Source organism: Anas acuta, chromosome 1, assembly GCF_963932015.1.
Source record: "Anas acuta chromosome 1, bAnaAcu1.1, whole genome shotgun sequence".
Taxonomy (NCBI): domain Eukaryota; kingdom Metazoa; phylum Chordata; class Aves; order Anseriformes; family Anatidae; genus Anas; species Anas acuta.
The window spans coordinates 40,144,340-40,162,949 of NC_088979.1; the positions used below are offsets into that span (position 1 = coordinate 40,144,340).

The 18,610-nt window shown below is 35.9% G+C and overlaps 1 long non-coding RNA gene across 1 annotated transcript in view; it reads right to left on the minus strand.

The window, feature by feature from the left end:
* Positions 1–8,971, minus strand: part of LOC137850120 (uncharacterized) — a 479,600-nt gene extending 470,629 nt beyond the window's left edge. Inside the window, exon 1 of the long non-coding RNA XR_011092276.1 lies at positions 8,651–8,971. This is a non-coding gene — a long non-coding RNA (uncharacterized lncRNA). The remainder of the gene's footprint in view (positions 1–8,650) is intronic.
* Positions 8,972–18,610: the final 9,639 nt, after the last annotated feature.

Below are 18,610 nucleotides of genomic sequence, written 5' to 3' on the forward strand. Positions count from 1 at the left end.
AATTTGGAAAGGTCAAACTTATTTTTACAACTTATTTTTTCTGAAGAAATAAACAGTTTTGCCATCATGCTAGAAAATATTATTTCTTCGTTGTTATCTTCCTTGAGAACCTACTGCCCTGGAGGTTATTTCTGTAATTTACTGAAAGAGTAGCTGGAAAAAGTAGAGAGAATGATGGAAATTCAAGCACCTAGGAAGTTGGAGTCTATGTGCTTGAAGCAAACTCCTTAAAGATCAGTTATATAGGCTATCCTATAAACCTTGGTCTACTGATTATTGTTTCTCAAAGTGGTGACAACATATCCTGATAGTATCTTTTTGCAGTTCACGTAACTGTCTCTTATGTTTCAACTTATTAATTTATTTTTGGGTTCTTCTCATCAGAAGTTCTCAAACATAACAGAAGAAAAACAAGAACTTCTATTAGATTTTGAAAGATATTACACTGGGATATAAAAAAGACTTAACCACTAACACAAATATATCTGTTGTAGGTGAACTTAAAACTATTCTTCATTTAAACCTTACTAGTAAGTTGACGTGAAAGACAGCTATCTCATCCAAATAACTACAGGAGAAATATAAACACATAATCTTAAGGGAAAAAAAAAAAATCAAATGAAATTTGATTGATAATACATGACACATAAACTGTACAACCAATTGTGCAATCTATTTATGCCTTTTAATAATTGTTATGCACATAGTACTAAGGATGCTTAAAATTCCATATCATTAAAATTCCTTATCATTACAAGGTCTATCATATCTGACCATGACTACAGCATACTGGGAAGTGATGTGTTACCATCATCAGTCAGCACACAGACAATGCACTACAAAAATCTATCACACTCTTTACATTAACACCCAGTGCATAAGTCTGTTTGTTGCTGAAGGTACAGCTTTTGATGCCTCCTTTGCCTTCACTGCTTTTCCTGCTAAGGGCACATGGTGTTTGTTGTTCAGACATATTTCACTTCCTCACTTTACTGTCCTGTTGCTATTAGTGGCTAAGATGTCATATGTTTGATCCCCAAGTTGTAATAAAGTTCTTATACCTAAAGGAATTTTGAAGCTGTTGTTTTTGTCAGTATCATTTACTCCATTCACTATCTTCTCTGCCTTTTAACCACTGCACTTGGTTAAAGTGTCTTTTGTCTTGACAGAATATGTCTGATCATTATGACAGGGACCACGGCTGATGCATCTAGTTAAACAACTACTACATACATACGTCAAACAATGCACAACATTATTTTATTGTTTTGAACCCACACCTGCTAACTTCAATTTCATCTAGCTCTTGGAAATGCAAAAAAACTATCACTGCATGTTCATCATTTCCATGACACCCTTAATTTGATAGACTTCATCTGTCTCTTTTCAACACTAAAATTCCAGTTTCACTCTATTTTTCCTCATATGGAAACCGTACTTTAGCCCTAATAATCCTCTTTACCTTTCCTACTTCTGCTATATAGTTTTTGAGTTGAGGGATTTGAATTGCTCACAGCAACGCAGGTGCTAAATGGATTTGAAACAGATGAAGTTCCAATTCAAAAACAAACTTGAAGACAGATAACCACTGGAGCAGGTTGCTCAGAGAAGCTGTGCATTCTCTGTCCTTAGAGGACCGAGGATCCATTTGGCTAAAACTCTCAGGACTTGTTTGGCTGAAGAATTGAATCATACAGTCTAATCTCATAGTTGTCTCTATTTTGAATGGAAGGATTCAATAAAGATCTCAAGAGGTCACTTACGATATGAATTATCCTATAATCCTATTCTATTTATTGGAAGAAATATTTTTTTCACTCCAAGCTTAAAACATCGCTAAAATTTTGTTTGCATTTCATGGACACTACTGAATATCAATAAGAGTTTTAATAAAATACTGAATATTACAAAAAAGAGTTTTAATGAAATACTGTAATAGGACAAATGTTCTATTCATAAGTTCAGTAGCCAGCTTTAACCTCATTGTTTTATACTTAAGGTTAAGATTATTATTTCTTATGGACATCTTTTCATGTGTAGCCACTTTAAAATTAATCTGATGCTTTATTTATTTATTCAGTTACATGGGGTCCTTCTACCATTTCAGACTACCTTCTGTTTGGTACTCAGAATAATTTAGTATTATCTGAAACCTCATCACACCAAAGTACCTGCCTTTTCTTCTATCATTTATGAATACAACATACAAATCCCTATCAACTAGTTTATTATAACCTTTTAAACCATTTGTTTCATGTCTACAAATCAGCTATGTATATATGCAATAATATTTGTTTAGCTTGAAAAGCCTATGGTAAGAGACTATTTCTTTATTAATTATTTCTAATTTTATTATAGTTTAGTTCAATTTGCTAAACAGACACCCTTATTTATCAATAATATGATGGAATCTGACAACTTCTTTTTTTTTTGAAAAAAAAAAAAGAGAGAGAGAGAGAAAGAAAAGCTTGCCTTATCTGTTCCTCCAGGAATGAAATGGATTTAATCAAGAAGCTAAACTCTTTCATTGATATTTCATCTATTTCAAAGCTGAATTTCATTAGAATTATTGGGTAAATAATACTGAGCCCAAAGACTTACCTTTACCTTACTTTTACCGTATCTTACACTTACCTTTCTGCATTAAATTAAAACAAATCATACCTTTTTTCTTGTGTTTTCCAGAGAAACTATCACACATCTCTTGTTAAAAAAAAAAGAATCTGTAATGGAGTAGGTCCTATGAGGAATATATATCTTCTCTGAAACTTTATTTTATTCCTTGAACATACATTTAGTCATGAGTCTTTTTAGCTTTCTCCTCCACATATATTTGGACAAGCATGTATTTTTGCCTTATTTGTAAGCTTGCCTCAAATTCTGTTCTATTTTAAACTACTTGTATGTGAACTGAGAGAATATTAAAAGAACAGATTTCCAAATACTTCAAACAAAATGTGTTTTCCTAGCCTATTACACAATTTATCACAAGAGAACACATCAATTTCCATTCTTAAGTATGATGGGATGGGAAAAAAAACAAAAAAACAAAAAACAAAAAAAAAAGTAATGCTTTAAAACAGTGTTTTATAAACATTCCATTAGCTGCAGGCATAAGGACTGGATTACCATAACATTTAGATAGCCTACCAACTGTAAGTCATGCATGAATAAGAAATTGTGTAATCAATTTCTCCACAAAAAAAAAGGAATAAGGATTTGTCTTTAGAGTTCACTCCTCACTACAGAAAATCATTAAATTGCCAGAAGAATTGTAATTTTGAGGAGTGTCTTCAAGTCAAGCTGAATATGAGCCAGCAGTGTGCCCTGGCAGCCAGGAGGGCCAACCGTGTCCTGGGGTGCATCAAGCACGGCATCGCTAGTAGGTCAAGGGAGGTGATTGTCCCGCTCTACTCTGCGCTGGTGCGGCCCCACCTCGAGTACTGTGTGCAGTTCTGGGCACCACAGTATAAAAAGGACATGAAACTGTTGGAGAGTGTCCAGAGGAGGGCTACGAAGATGGTGAAAGGCCTGGAGGGGAAGACGTACGAGGAACGGCTGAGGGCACTGGGCCTGTTCAGCCTGGAGAAGAGGAGGCTGAGGGGAGACCTCATCGCAGTCTATAACTTCCTCGTAAGGCGGTGTCGAGAGGCAGGAGACCTTTTCTCCATTAACACCAGCGACAGGACCCGCGGGAACGGGGTTAAGCTGAGGCAGGGGAAATTTAGGCTTGACATCAGGAGGGGGTTCTTCACAGAGAGGGTGGTTGCACACTGGAACAGGCTCCCCAGGGAAGTGGTCACTGCACCGAGCCTGTCTGAATTTAAGAAGAGATTGGACTGTGCACTTAGTCACATGGTCTGAACTTTTGGGTAGACCTGTGCGGTGTCAAGAGTTGGACTTGATGATCCTTAAGGGTCCCTTCCAACTCAGGATATTCTATGATATTCTATGATATTCTATGATATTTATTTATCCTGAGAGGATTTGCTCAAGTACTAGAAAGCTATGTCTTCAAAGATGCTCAGGCTGGGGGTCCTCTACTAGAATGATCACAGAATGGATAAATAATAGAAAGGAGGCCTGTGAAGACTGTCTACTCTAGCTCCCCTGCTCAGAGTGGGGTTAGCTAGAATATATCTGAGATTCTATAACCTCAGTGCAAACACATCATCCTTACAGGAGAGGTAGACGTGCAGAAAAGCAGAGAGGCAGGGAAAAAATAAATAAATAAATAAAAAATCCGTTTGTACCCATTGTTGCCTCTTTGCCTCTTGTTCGTTCATTGACAAAAATCTGTCTCTTTCATCCCCTACAAGCTTTCTCTTCTCCAGACTAAACAGTCACAGCTCTCTCAGCCTTTCCTCATATGTGAGTACCTTAATCATCTCAGTGGCCCTTTTCTGGACTCTCTCTAGTAGCTTCTTATCTCTAACCAAGCATCTTCTTTGAAAGTACAATGTCCAACAAAGTATCTTTTTCCATCAACTCCTTGATCAACTGTGCTACGAAATTGTCATCAGTGACCTTCAGATATCCCCTGGTTTTCTTGGGACCTGTATCGCCCTCCCAGCAAATTAGTTAACGTATCCCATGAAGACCAGGCCTTCAAACATAAAGCTCCTTACCTGAACTTGGCAAAGCTCTATATATCCCCTTTGTCTCCTTTGTTCACTTAAAGGGCAACTCCCTTCTTTCCCCTCCTGATCTGTTCTTCCTAAAGTGTCTTTATCCCATCCACAGAAGCACTGCAGTCACATGAGCTATCCCACCATGTCTCTATGAACTCAGTGAATTGCAATACTTAATCTGCATGCAGACCTCTAGTTCCCATTGTTTTTCCCCCATCATGCGTGCATTAGTATACTGGCACTTCACAGAGAAATCTGGACAGGTTTCCTGGAAAGTTTATAAGAGCTTTTACCATAATGTTATCTTGTAGGTACTTTCTATTTTATGTACATACACTTGAGGTGGCCCCATTTCAGCCCCAGGCAAATGACATGTGCCCAAATCCTCTTCACCTCAAAGACAAAGTGAGTCTATACATGCAAAATGCAAAATGTAAAAGAAAAGATAATCTTGAAAAATCTCCACAATACGTGCATACATGACCAGAATGAAAGGAGGCATGCTGTCAATGAAGTAAAGCCACAGAGTTACGTAGATATTTGAGAACCTTATTTTAATTTATTTTAGTGTGATGGTGTTGTGGTTTAACCCAGCCAACAGCTAAACACCACACAGCTGTTTGCTAACCCTCTCCCATCCCTCTCTGGCATGGGGGAGAGAAACAGGAAAGTGAAGCCTGTGAGTTAAGATAGTTTATTAAGACAGAAAAATAATAATAGGAAGAAGAAGAAGAAGAAGAAGAAGAAGAAGAAGAAGAAGAAGAAGAAGAAGAAGAAGAAGAAGAAGAAGAAGAAGAAGAAGAAGAAGAAGAAGAAGAAGAAGAAGAAGAAGAAGAAGAAGAAGAAGAAGAAGAAGAAGAAGAAGAAGAAGAAGAAATTACACTACTACTACTAATAATGTGTACAAAACAAGTGATGCACAATGCTCACCACCCGCTGACTGAAGCCCAGCCTAACCCTGAGCAGTCCGGCCTCCCTTCCCTGGCTAGTCACCCCTATATATTGTTTAGTATGACATATGGAATACCCCTTTGGCTACTTTGGGTCAGCTATTCTGGATCTATCCCCTATCAGCTCTTGCTGCAACCCCAGCCTGCCCGTTGGCAGGACAGAGAAGCTGAAACGTCCTTGCCTTGGTGTAAGCACTGCTCTGCAACAATTAAAACCTCAGTGTGTTATCAGCACTCTTCTCATCTTAAGCCAAAACATAGCACCCTATCAGCTACTAGGAGGAAAATTAACTCTGTCCTAATTGAAACCAGGACAGATGCCTTACAATCTCAAGCTATTGTTTTGTTTCAGTCATCTAATAAAGCAATTTAGAAATTAAGTTATACACCCCGATTTATTCCAGATTGCTTTTCCATCAAGTCATACTATTTAACTACCTATAAGTCCATAGATTCATAGGATAATTCAGGTTATGAGGGAACTCAGGAAGTAAGAGTAGTTGTCTTTAAACACTTTTTTTTTTTTCTTCTTTTCCTGTAAGGTAAGAAAGACATATTTTTATCACAAAGTTTGTCTTCATCCTTATTTTAAATTGTCTCCAGTGTTCTTACACAAAAACATAATCAAACAAGGCTGTGACTTTCTTTTCCTTTTTTCCCCTACCATTGTAGACTGCTCATGTCACACAGAATAGTCACCTGTAATTAATATCTACTAACTGTAGGAACTACAACACATGATTTCACAAAGGTACATTAAAGCTAAAATGAATTTAGGCAGTAGTTACCTGACTACTAGACAGTCTTCACCTGTGTACCCCGGTGAAGCATATCCATACAGGATATTTATACTGCCACCACACAGTCTACAGGGGACTGCATTTAGCAGCATCCACACATAACTCTGCGAGAGCTCACATAAAATACATAAGTATAGGTGGCAAAGTCCTGTTCCTTATCTCTGGTTGACATGAAGTTCACCAGTAAAAGCACACTTCCCCTCACTACCTTGATTCAGAAGCACAATCACATTCACAGTTCCCATGAGTATTAGCATAGGCCCTCAGTCTAACATCTATGTCCAGACCCTGAGTCCTTTCACCCAGTAAGTGAGTTTCCTCTGCCTTGCCGGCTAGTCCAGTTTAAAATACACTAGCGAATTGCACATGTACCCAGAGAGAGTTACATTCACTAGGGAAAAAATAAGCACATCTATATCTTTCCAATTTCTGTCAGTTCATGCACTCTCTCTGACCTTTCCAGTTGCTGACACAGACCTAATGGCCCTGTGAACTGCAGCCCCTTCTCAGATTGGTGACACTCATACTTTTCTTCCATGCCTGTTCCTCCAGTTGCTGACATGTAGACCTGTAGACCTATGACCCAAGGCATTCTGATTGTTTGCTGGCACATAGATAGCACGCCCTGGTGCCATCACCTAGACCTTAATGCTTACGGGCCTTCCCCAGTTGCTCACCCTCCTGATATTTCTTCTATAACAATCTCTCTATTTGCTGGCACCTAGACGTATGGACCCCATGACCATATCTTTCTCCATTTGCTGGCACTCAGACATTGCAGCATTCATTCATAGAGCAGAGAGTGAGATTACACAGGGGAAAAAAAAGGAAAAATAAAATAAAATAAAATAAAATAAAATAAAATAAAATAAAATAAAATAAAATAAAATAAAATAAAATAAAATAAAATAAAATAAAATAAAATAAAATAAAATAAAATAAAATAAAATAAAATAAAATAAAATAATAAAATAAAACAAAACAACACAAAACAAAACAAAACAAATCATTATTTAGTAAAAAGATTGCCATGATCAGGTATCGGACATAGGCAAATGCACTGACTGGCAATCTACGTACGCGTAACCTGACCCTTTTATACACCCTCCTTTCTATTTTCCTACAGTTCTTCACTGACAAACAACTTTTCCCCCTTTGGCCCCTCCTCTAAATATTCTATACTGAGTTTTTCACTGGCCCTGTGGCCTTCCTCAAGGATTGTATTATACTCAGGTTAGTCTTGATTCACCCTTCTTACCATTTACAGAGTTCATGCTGACCTTCTTCAAGGCTAAGCTATGCCTGAGTAGTTTAGTTAATGGCCTACCTGTCAGTGGCTGAAGAGTTCAGGTCTTTATTACTGCAACTGTCATCACCTGCTTGTTAGATTTGTGTATCTATGTGTTTAATTTATCACTTTCATTTTTAGTCATTTGTGCTGAGTAGTCCTTGAACAGAGAACTTAATGAAACAGCTGCTCTCATATTCCACGTACCTTAGCATAAGTTCAGAGGTGTACTGAGGCCTTGAACTGCCAGGACCGTGAGATTTTACTAATAATGCAAAGCTATGTTTGCCAGGCTATATTTGCATACCATCAGTGAGCTACAGAAGCAGGACTGCTTCTTAAGGGCAGGAAAGCTCAGAGTCAAGGTTGACCCTGGCACAATGTTCCCACTGATGGGGCACAGTCCTGTGGGGTCTGAGCACAGCAGGCAGGCCCAGTGCTGATAACTGAGGCTACAGATAGCCAGAGAATGGAGACCAGTGAGCTTGGGCCAGCATCCTTCCAGAGGAACAGGAGAAGGGGCACAGACAGTACAGAGACAAGGTGGCCACAAGAATGCAAAGTTTGTCCAGGAGACCAAACCTGGGTCAAGGTGTACCAGAAGTCCAAGGGGACCATCTGGGAGACAAGCTACAAGCAGCACAGGAACAAGATCAATCTAGGAGGCAGTCTCAGAGGCAGTGCTGATCACAGGCACTCCTATCACAAAACTCAGGGTAAATCTGTGTGACTGTCGTGGTTTAACCCGGCCGGCAGCTAAACACCACGCAGCCGTTCGCTCACCCTCCCCCCTCCCTCTCTGGGACAGGGGAGAGAAATGGAAAGTGAAGCCCGTGAGTTGAGATAAAGACAGTTTAATAAGACAGGAAAATAATAATAACAAAAATAATAATAACAATAATAATAATAATGATACAATGGTGATAATACGAAAGTAATAATAGTATGTCCAAACAAGTGATGCACAATGCAATTGCTCACCACTCACTGACCGATGCCCAGCCTAACCCCGAGCAGTCCGGCCCCCTTCCCCCGGCTAGCCACCCCTATATATTGTTTAGCATGACGTCAGATGGTATGGAATACCCCTTTGGCTAGTTTGGGTCACCTGTCCTGGGTCTGTCCCCTCCCAGCTCTTACTGCACCCCCAGCCTGCCCGTTGGCAGGACAGAGCAAAAGGCTGAGATGTCCTTGGCTTAGTATAAGCACTGCTCTGCAACAATTAAAGCATCGGGGTGTTATCAGCACTCTTCTCATCCTAAGCCAAAACACAGCATTCCACCAGCTACTAGGAAGAAAATTAATTCTAACTGAAACCAGGACAGTGACCAGGCTTGATCTTAAATGAACTTCTGCTCAAGAGGGTGTGGGTGTGTGTCCCAGGTTAGGATGGTCAGAAACACAAAGGTCTGTCAGTGTCCACAGGGCTCTGATACATTCTGTATGAAATCTGGCCTAATTATTCATTAATAGGAAATATTGGAAACATCAAATATCTGTTAGACCAACATTTTAAATTATCCCTTTTTTAAAAAAGGAAGGAACCCATCTTTACAAAATTAATTTTGCTATTATTGCTTTACTAAACTATTTATGGTGAAAAAATAAATAAATTACATATTAGTAAATTAAAAAAAAAAAAAGAAAAGAAAAAAAGAAAATACCCTTGATAAATAATATTCAGTATGTTCTGACATAAGTGTCATGCCTATAAATAGCGCTCTTAAGCAAATAAATTGTACAGAACTTCAAATCCTATTAATAATACAGCAGCTTTCTTACCAATATGTCTAGAAGAACCATGAATCAAACCTTTTTTAAAACTGTTATTCCCATAAAATATGTTATGGTATTTGTAATGAAAAATGTTAAAGGTTGTTGTTTACAGGACAATAGAAACCTAGAACAATTAAAGTGTTATGAGAATATGTCAATTAGTTAGTTAGTTAATTAGTCATTTTTCCTAGAATTTACTTGGAAATTGCTTTCACCAAAAAAAAAATATATATATATATATATATATATATATGTTTTTTATGCATAAGAATATGACTTATGCATAAGAATATGATATTTTTTTTTCTCCATAAAAGCAGCATTACTACTGAGAGCTCAAAATTACTCCTCAGTAATACTTCAGATTCATAGATTCATTACCATTTTTATATCTATATGACCTTATGAATAAATTAACTTACATTAAATTTTAAAAACCTTCTTTATTAAAAAGATCTTGTAGTTTTTAAAAGAAAGATGAATCCAAATTTTTAACTTTACACATCAACACAATTCTATCTTGGATGAACCTGACCTCTTCAGAGAACTGCTAGTCTTAAAATCAATCCATCCAAATCATAATCAATCTATCCAAAACAGAATATTACTTTTTTTAATAGATCACAATATTTACCAAGAAGCAGTGAAAATAAAAAATAAAATAAAATAAAATAAAATAAAATAATAAAATAAAATAAAATAAAATAAAATAAAATAAAATAAAATAAAATAAAATAAAATAAAATAAAATAAAATAAAATAAAAAATATATTAAAAAACAAACAAACAAACAAACAAAAACAAAACAGATGTTAGTAATAAAACAGGGATCATGCTCTGTCTTCTGTCAGTTATAAAAACAAACAACAGAGAAACTTCTTTCTCAAAGCACCAAATTCCTTGGACTTTGGTGACTCCTGAAATTTTATTTTGGATTTTTTTCTTAATAGGTTTTTATTTTTTAGTGTTCTACATAGATATTTTAGCTTTATATTTTACTACAATAAGCAATCATCTGTTCAAAGCAAATATAATTCCAGATTTCAGACCTAGAAGACAAAGCACTGAAAATAAATAGGCTGTGAAAAATGTTCATTTTAATTATTTTTTTTAAATTATGTTAAACTTGAAATTAAGCCTTCATAAAACGTTCCTCTTTTGAAAATGGAGTTAAAAATACACATTGAATTTATAACAGGAAGTGTCTTACTATCAGTGCAAGATTCTAAATTTGGAGAGTTTATTCTATTTTTAATTACAATTTAATTCAGTTCATGTCTGTAGAAAATTCTGAACTTGAAAAGATTTGTTCTCTGACATTGACTGTAATCTATAACATTTTTTTTTAATTAATCCATTGTGCTTTTAGTGTCAGCTTCTAAAAAGTTGTGTCTTCCTTTTGTCTTCAAAAAGCTTCATCACTCTGATTTAGACTCAGAAAACTATTTTTTTCCCCTGTATTTATTATGCATTTGTTTCAGCTGCTTAAAGCATAAATGAATATGTAATTCTGAGAGGTACTTCTTTACTCATAAAACTGTCCGAATTCAAAGAATTTTTTCAACACTAATTTATTACACAGAAATAAAAGCCAAATTAAAACTTTGTAAATAAGATGTAATATTCTCCAATATTAACCAGATTTTCTTCTTCAAACATCTGTGAACATCACAGTGCATACAGTGTTGTCAGGTTTTCCAGTTTTCAATTAATTTTACTATATAAATTTTAATTAACTACATTGTGGTGTTGTGTGCTTTTATTCATGTTTGTGCAAAACATTATCATGGACAGGATGGAACAAGGTCTTAATATCTTCATGTTAAGAAAACTGTAAAAATTAAAACAGCCTTCCTCTTCATCCTTGGAGGTTTCATTTACTGTAGGAAAAATACTGTTTTACATGGAAGAATCTCAGATAATGGCAAAAAAATCTGAGGCAAATCTAAGATGACACTAAGTGGGCTCAAATATATTCATAGCACTTGTAACAAGAGAGTGCTGTCAATTTTTCTGCTTAAAATTTATGGACTCAATCCCACAGAATATATAGGTTTGAGCATCACAAACCTTATTTACAAACTGGGAACAGTCACTCCTTTGGCTCCTAAAGAAACTGCTTCTTGGGAGAAATATGTTGAACATACATGAATTTTAGTGCCCATGCCCGCTGTTTTTGCAATCTGTAGCTACATACAATACAATCTGCAGCAGTTATCACTGCATCTGGAAGAAAGGAGAGAACAAATGAACAGAAAAGAAATATCCTAAAATGAAGAAGTTACTGTTACTCATAGATATCATAATGACTATTGTTCAGCTGTTGCTGGTTTGGATAGAATTAAAAATAAGGGCTCATCACTTCTCGCATTATCAAGAGTATTTTAGAAGAAAGATAAATTGATTGTCTAATTGGTTTATTTTTTATTGCATTCTGTCAGCAAAATAAATGGTTAGTAAATAATACTTTTAAACCTCTTAGAAGTTTATAATCATATTGAATATGGTTATCATCAGATCTTACCTTTCTGTGGATAGTCTAGTTAAATTTGTGTACTTTGAGACAAAAGGAATGCTTCAGTTACTTTCTACCATAACTTGCAATGTACATATAGCACATAAATGAAAATGTATATGTATGTATAGTTCATATAGATATGTGCATATGCACATATGCATATACACAAAGAGAGAGTTTAAAAGTAGAAATTCCAGAAGAATACTCCCAGAAGCAGAGTGCTAATCAACAATATTCTATGTTCAAATTTGTTGGCAGGCCTAATGAGTTAGTGTAAACATTAAGAGTGAACCAAATGTACCCACTGCACCCACCATCTCTCAGGTGAAAAAATACATAAAAATATGCACACACCCATGCACACGTTATCAATGGAAAGAAAAAAGAAATATATATACATATATTAAAAGATACACGAACATCATATTTTCTCCTCTTCTCCTTTTTGTTTATTTACTTGTTTTAATGACCACTTCCAAAAAGCTTTTCTTCATGTTTAAACAATGTATCTTAAAAATCTCAACAAAGAATCATATACAGATAAATAAAGTCTAATCAGGGCTGACTAGTGCAAATATTTAAATAATAATGTGCTCTTAATAATAACGTATATTTGCAATAAAATATTTTTTTTTCTTTAAAAAAAAAAAGCTTCCTGTTCCATTTTCCCTTTCTAAGTCATTAATATTAGCAGAGGTGAATAAATCACCTGTAGATGGTTTAAGTCTGCAATAAAGGCATAAAGGCACACTTATACATTGCTAACATACAATGTGTGTTACTACAACGTCATTCATATGACAAATTTGTATGTATATATTTTGCAAGTGTAAGGAACTGGTCAGCAGGTCTAATACATTAGATAGAAGTGTATCTGATGGGAGCTCGAAGTTGCAGGAGCTACAGCCAGAATTGTATAAATGTACTAATGTCACTGAACCATGTTTACAATGATAGAATAAAAAGAATTGAAAGATGGGCAATTTACTTGAAAACAGTGGAATCTTTGCAGCATTCAACATATTGCCGATTTCATTTTATGTTTACTAGAAATGTAGTGACATTTCTACTACCTTGTTATTTTTATTGTTCAGCTTTTGTATTCTTACAGTACCAGGATTTATCTGCTAACAGTTTCCTCCAAAGTAAGTTTCTTCATTACTTCCTCCCCTTGTTTCTCTCCTTCACCCTTAATCTCCTTAACTAACTTCTCCTTTTAATTTTCTTTTCCTCTTTAAACATTGTATCCAGAATCTGTCCTCCACAGTTTTAAGAGCAAAATCCCCAGGCATACACCTTTCTATTCTTCAATAAAACTCCACTTGCAAAGAGTGTAACTATCTCAGCATGTTATTAGCCAGTGTTGAGAACAGAAAATGCTGCAGTGTTAAACGGAGTCATTAAAATGCCTAGTGACAACAATGAGTGCTTGAGGAAGCTGGAGTTTCCTATTTGCTAGTCTAATAGCTATGTTAGGGCCATCTTTCTTTTGTGGAGAAGATAAAAAGAAAATATCCAGAATTTGCCTGTTTTCATTCTCTCCAATTGCACTGCTTGTATCCTGATTTTATTATATTTCTGCAGCTTCATGCCCACTTCTGGAAAACTGCAAAGTCTGATTCACATTCCATTGAAGTCAATAGGGAGTTTTAACATAACTTTCAATGAGCTGTGTATTTCAGGCTCTAGAGGAAGGAAGTGGTTCTCCATTGAGAAAAGTGTTCTCTGTCTCAAAGAATGTTAAGTGTACCAAGCCTAGTTTCTGCTTGCTCGTTGCCTTGTTGCAAAGGGATACCTTAGACAGATCTAAATAAGCTAGTTTGGATACCAATAGAAGAACAGATATATTAACATAACCTAACGCAGGTTTAACTGACCCTCATGAGAAGCAGAATATTTTAACTTGAGCCAAGTAGGGTGCTTGTTCAGTTGCACTGCTTCCAGTAATTTAGATATCTGTTTCAAGTCTGTGTCCTGTATTATGCTACCCCACTGTGCTGTGGAGATACGTGCTAGACATGAAATTAACAGCACTCTTATTGATTGCAAGTGGTCTGTCAGTTCTGACACAGTATTTTGAAATCTTGTTCTGAAAGTGACTTTTCATTTCTCTTTGTTATTGAGGGAATGATTTTTTACATGTAAACATCATATGCATTGTGTTATTCTTTAGGGGAATTTTAAATAAAATATTAGAAACAAATAAATGGACCCATGGGCCTTGTGCTTTTTTCTTATTATTTGTATAAAATTTTGAGTGATTAAAGGAAATTAAGATTGATCTTCATTAGCAAGTCGTCAAACTTGCCTTGAATGCTCTCATTTATATTGAAATCTGTATTGAAATCAACACAGAATCATAGAACCATGGAATGGTTTGAGTTGGAAGGGACCTTAAGGATCATCTAATTCCAATCCCCCTACCATGGGCAGGGACACCTTCCACTAGACCAAGTTGCTCAGACACATCCAACCTGTCCTTGAACACTTCCAGAAACGGGGCATCTACAACTTCTCTGGGCAACCTCTTCCCATGCTTCACCACCCTCATGTAAAGAATTTATTCCTTATATATAATTTCTTCCTATTCTTCCTATTTCTTCCTATTCTAATTTCTTCCTACATTCTAAAGAATTTCTTCCTTATATCTAATCTAAATCTACCCTTTTTTAGCTTACTCTTATTACTCCTTGTCCTATCTCTACAGTCCCTGACAAAGAGCCATTCCACAGCTTTTCTATATGCTCCTTTTAGGTATTGGAAGGCCACTATAAGGTCTCCACAGAACCTTCTCTTCTCCAGGCTAAACTACCCCAACTCTCTCAGCCTGTCTTCATAGGAGAGGTGCACTAGCCTTTTGATCATCTTCGTGACACACCTCTGGACTTGCTCTAATATGTCCATCTTCTGCTTTTACTGTGGGCCCCAGAGCTGAACACGGTATTCCAGGTGGGGTCATACAGTGTTGTTTGTGCAAGCACAAGAATTGAAAATGTCTAAATCCAAGTCACTGAGTATCCCAGTTGCTAATTTTGACCTGACATCTTCCTCTTTCACCGGACATTCATTTCAACCTCTCTGACACACCATTTGTTCCAATTTACACTATAGTAACTGACAGAATAAATAATGTAATATAACCTTAAGCAACGCAAGGTCCATGCAAGAAATTGTTAAGAAAGTTGTTATTTCCTGTGATTAAGTACATGCTGTTAAGAGTGCTACTTTAGATTGAGCTAGAACCTCCAGAATGGGCAAAAATAAGTGTCATAATATTTCCATCTGTCATGAAACTAGGAGGAAATTTGCCATATTAGATAAATCACATCAACTGAATAACTAAAATTGTTTGTTTCTAAAGTAAAGTAAATGGTACTGTAGATGTAACCTCCTTTTTAGCTCTGGGGATGATCCTCAAAGATAAAATGTTGATCTTCTGCTTATTGGACTCTAACCTTAGACTGTATAGCACCATTTTAAAGACTAAAGTTCATATTTTCTGGCTTACGTTTTGCCATGAGTAATTGGAGGTTGTTTGGCTTTCGTATGATTTTGTTGTTGTTGTTTGTTTGTTTGTTTTTCATAATGACTGTTTTTTCTGCTGAGTTATGCAGGTTTTGTTTGCTAGTTGTGCTAAAATTATACTTTTTATAGGGAAACAGTGTGCTGAGCAGTGACGCATGTATTCTTTGCAATTTAAAAAAAAAAATGTTGATGTTTATATTGGTTTATATGTCACATACCTGCCACACTAGTTTCTCTCAATGTTTTTTTTATGCATAGATCAAAAACTGTAAAGCCCAGGTGTCATGATCCAAAAAGGTAGGGAGAAGCTACCTGGCCTGTGGTTATATGGAAACTGCAACAGCGAGTTCAAAGAATTCCATGATACAAGAGGACACAGATGCTTTGTTTGCTAGAGTTTCCTAATTATTATGAATCAGCACAAATCACCAATGGCAAGAATGCTATGGCTAATAAGGTAAATATATACATATGGATAAAAAGCTATTACAGATATTACCAGGCAAACAGTACATATACATATGTAACAGATAATAAGGATATAGTACAAATTAGTAGTGACAACAATTTAAGGTAGTAGAAATGCAATTTGCAATGAGTAAAATCAGTAATATAGCAGCAGGTAGAGTGAAGATAATTAGAGGTTCAACAGACTTTGGGTTTACAAACTTACCAGTATTATATCAACAAATAGGTGATACTTAGCAATACTACACTTATGGCAGATTGTTTATGTCTATAAATATAAATAAAATTACCAGTATGAAATGCATTAAAAAATTCCCAGAACTGGGTAGGAGGAAGGAAAGAGAAGGAGGAAGTCTAAAAGCAATCTCCAGAGACCAACAACCAAGGGTCAAAAACTGACTTCTGAAAAGAATAGCCACTCTCAGGAATGGGCCCAGAAGGGGAATCAAAATAATGGACAGATTCTCACTTTGAAGATGATCTGCAGCACAGGGTGTGGAGTGTTGCAGAGTTTAGGAGTCAATGTTGTAGTGTCACATAAAAGTTTCAGACTGTTTAAAGAGGAAAAAGAAACAAAAACAAGTAATCGAGAGAAAGGAGTGCATGCAGCACAGGAAGTTTCTCTGAGACAGAAGCTCCAACTTGGATAAAAATCAAGCCCTTTTTGTATCACTGAGACATGAGAGGATGTAGGACAGTACCACTTAGGTAACCAATGGATGCTGTTAATTTCAGTCTTCTTCCTGAGACCTCCAAGAGATGGTGTTTCTTGTTATCCTTTACTTCTTTTAACAAGGGTTTTATTTCTCACATCAATTCCCAGGTAATAAGTTGTTCCTCACTTTCTTGTTCTGTATCATTGGTGCCTTTAGGATGCCTCTGGCATGAGGTGTTCAGACAGCCTTTAAGCATGTCCAGGGTTTGCAGCCTAAGTTCCTGGTCTGGTTTCTAGACTGAGTTTTCAGGCTGGCAAATATTCTCTATGTTTAGCAGTCATTTGAAGCACTGGAACAGGCTCCCCAGGGAAGCAGTCAGAGCACCGAGCCTGCCAGAGTTCAAGAAACGTTTGGATAACACTCTCAGACACATGGTTTGATTTTTTTTGGCTGGTCCTGTGGGGCCCCAATAGTTGGACTTGATGATCCTTATGGGTCCCTTCCAACTCAGGATATTCAATGATTCTATGATTTTATGTCAGAAATAGGTTACTAGGTTCATTACAGCTAGTTTACCTCCATAACTGCTCCCAGTACCAGGTGAGAAAGTATAAGGTCTATGTCACTCTCCGATCAAATGATACATTTCTTTTTATTTGCTTGCTATTGATGTTGTTGTTTTGTTTTGTTTTGTTTTGTTTTCCTGCAGCATGAGGTTTTTTTAGTGCACAAGATTATTTTTTTTATCATCCTCTATTTTTTTTAAAGCATATTTGGTGTTGGTAGTCATAGACACTTCTGCTGAGATTAATCTGCCCTAACTTTAGGCACCTGAAGTTAGATATATATGCATCAGAGTTACTCAGCTTAGTCCTCTTTTGTCAGTCAGATGAATAACCCCCCTGAAGGTGACTATTTATATGTGGACTATAATGTGTAGAAATAAATTCCACCTCTGCTGTCAGTGATCAGTCCTGAGCATGATCCATATACAGTGTCCATTGACAAATCTATTTTCCCTGTAGTTTTCTCCTGTTTGTAGAGGTTAGATCATCCCTTATGTTGCATACAGAAAGAAAAACAGTGACCTCTTGAAAAAAAGGAAATAAAGTTGGCCCCTTTTTGATTTTGAATCCCACAAGTAAGCAGTCAATAAAAATGCAATAATTAAAATTGCTGTATAGACAAATGCTAGAAATAGAAACAGAATAGAAACTAAGCTATATAGATAATTGAAGAATATTGCTAATATGATTGTCTGAAAAAACTATGACGATCGCTTATCACACTGTCATTTCCTGATCAAATCTGATGCTAAGGAAACTTTGAAAAGTAGATTTAGCCTGAGGCAGATAGACTCAATTGCTACTATAGGAAATTAAAGTCTCCTCTCTCCTTGTTTTCCTTCACCTACATCTTCAGTGCTGCATAATCTGAAGGAAAAAATAAAAAATAAAAAAAAATCATCCCTATGTTCAAAATCCCAGGCTGAGTTACTTACTATGTCACGAACACTGGATTGAGAATTTTCAGAAATTATCTTGGTACTGTATAGAATATTTAGCATACATTTAAACATTTTCAAACATGATTCCTTAATGCTTGGGAAAAAGGCTAATAGAAAGAAAAGAAAAAACAAACAAACAAAGAAAAAAAAAACAGGAACAGCAACAGAATGCATCAGACTTTGAGATAATACAATTTAATACACTAAGATCTACATATTATAAAAGAAAAAAAAAAAAATCCAAAAGAAAACGAGTAAAGCAGATGGAAGGAAATTTTCAAGTGATATTGCAAATATACGTGAGTTGATCTTGCCTTGTAAAATATCAGCTAATTCAGTATTAATGCAGCTAATAAGAATTGCTTGACATCAGCCTAATGATAAGAAAATATAAAATGTATATTACCTATTGAGAAAATAAATAAATAAACAATCTCTCCAAACCTGTGCTGGGACTTAACCAATGAATCTCTATGATGTAGTAATGATGA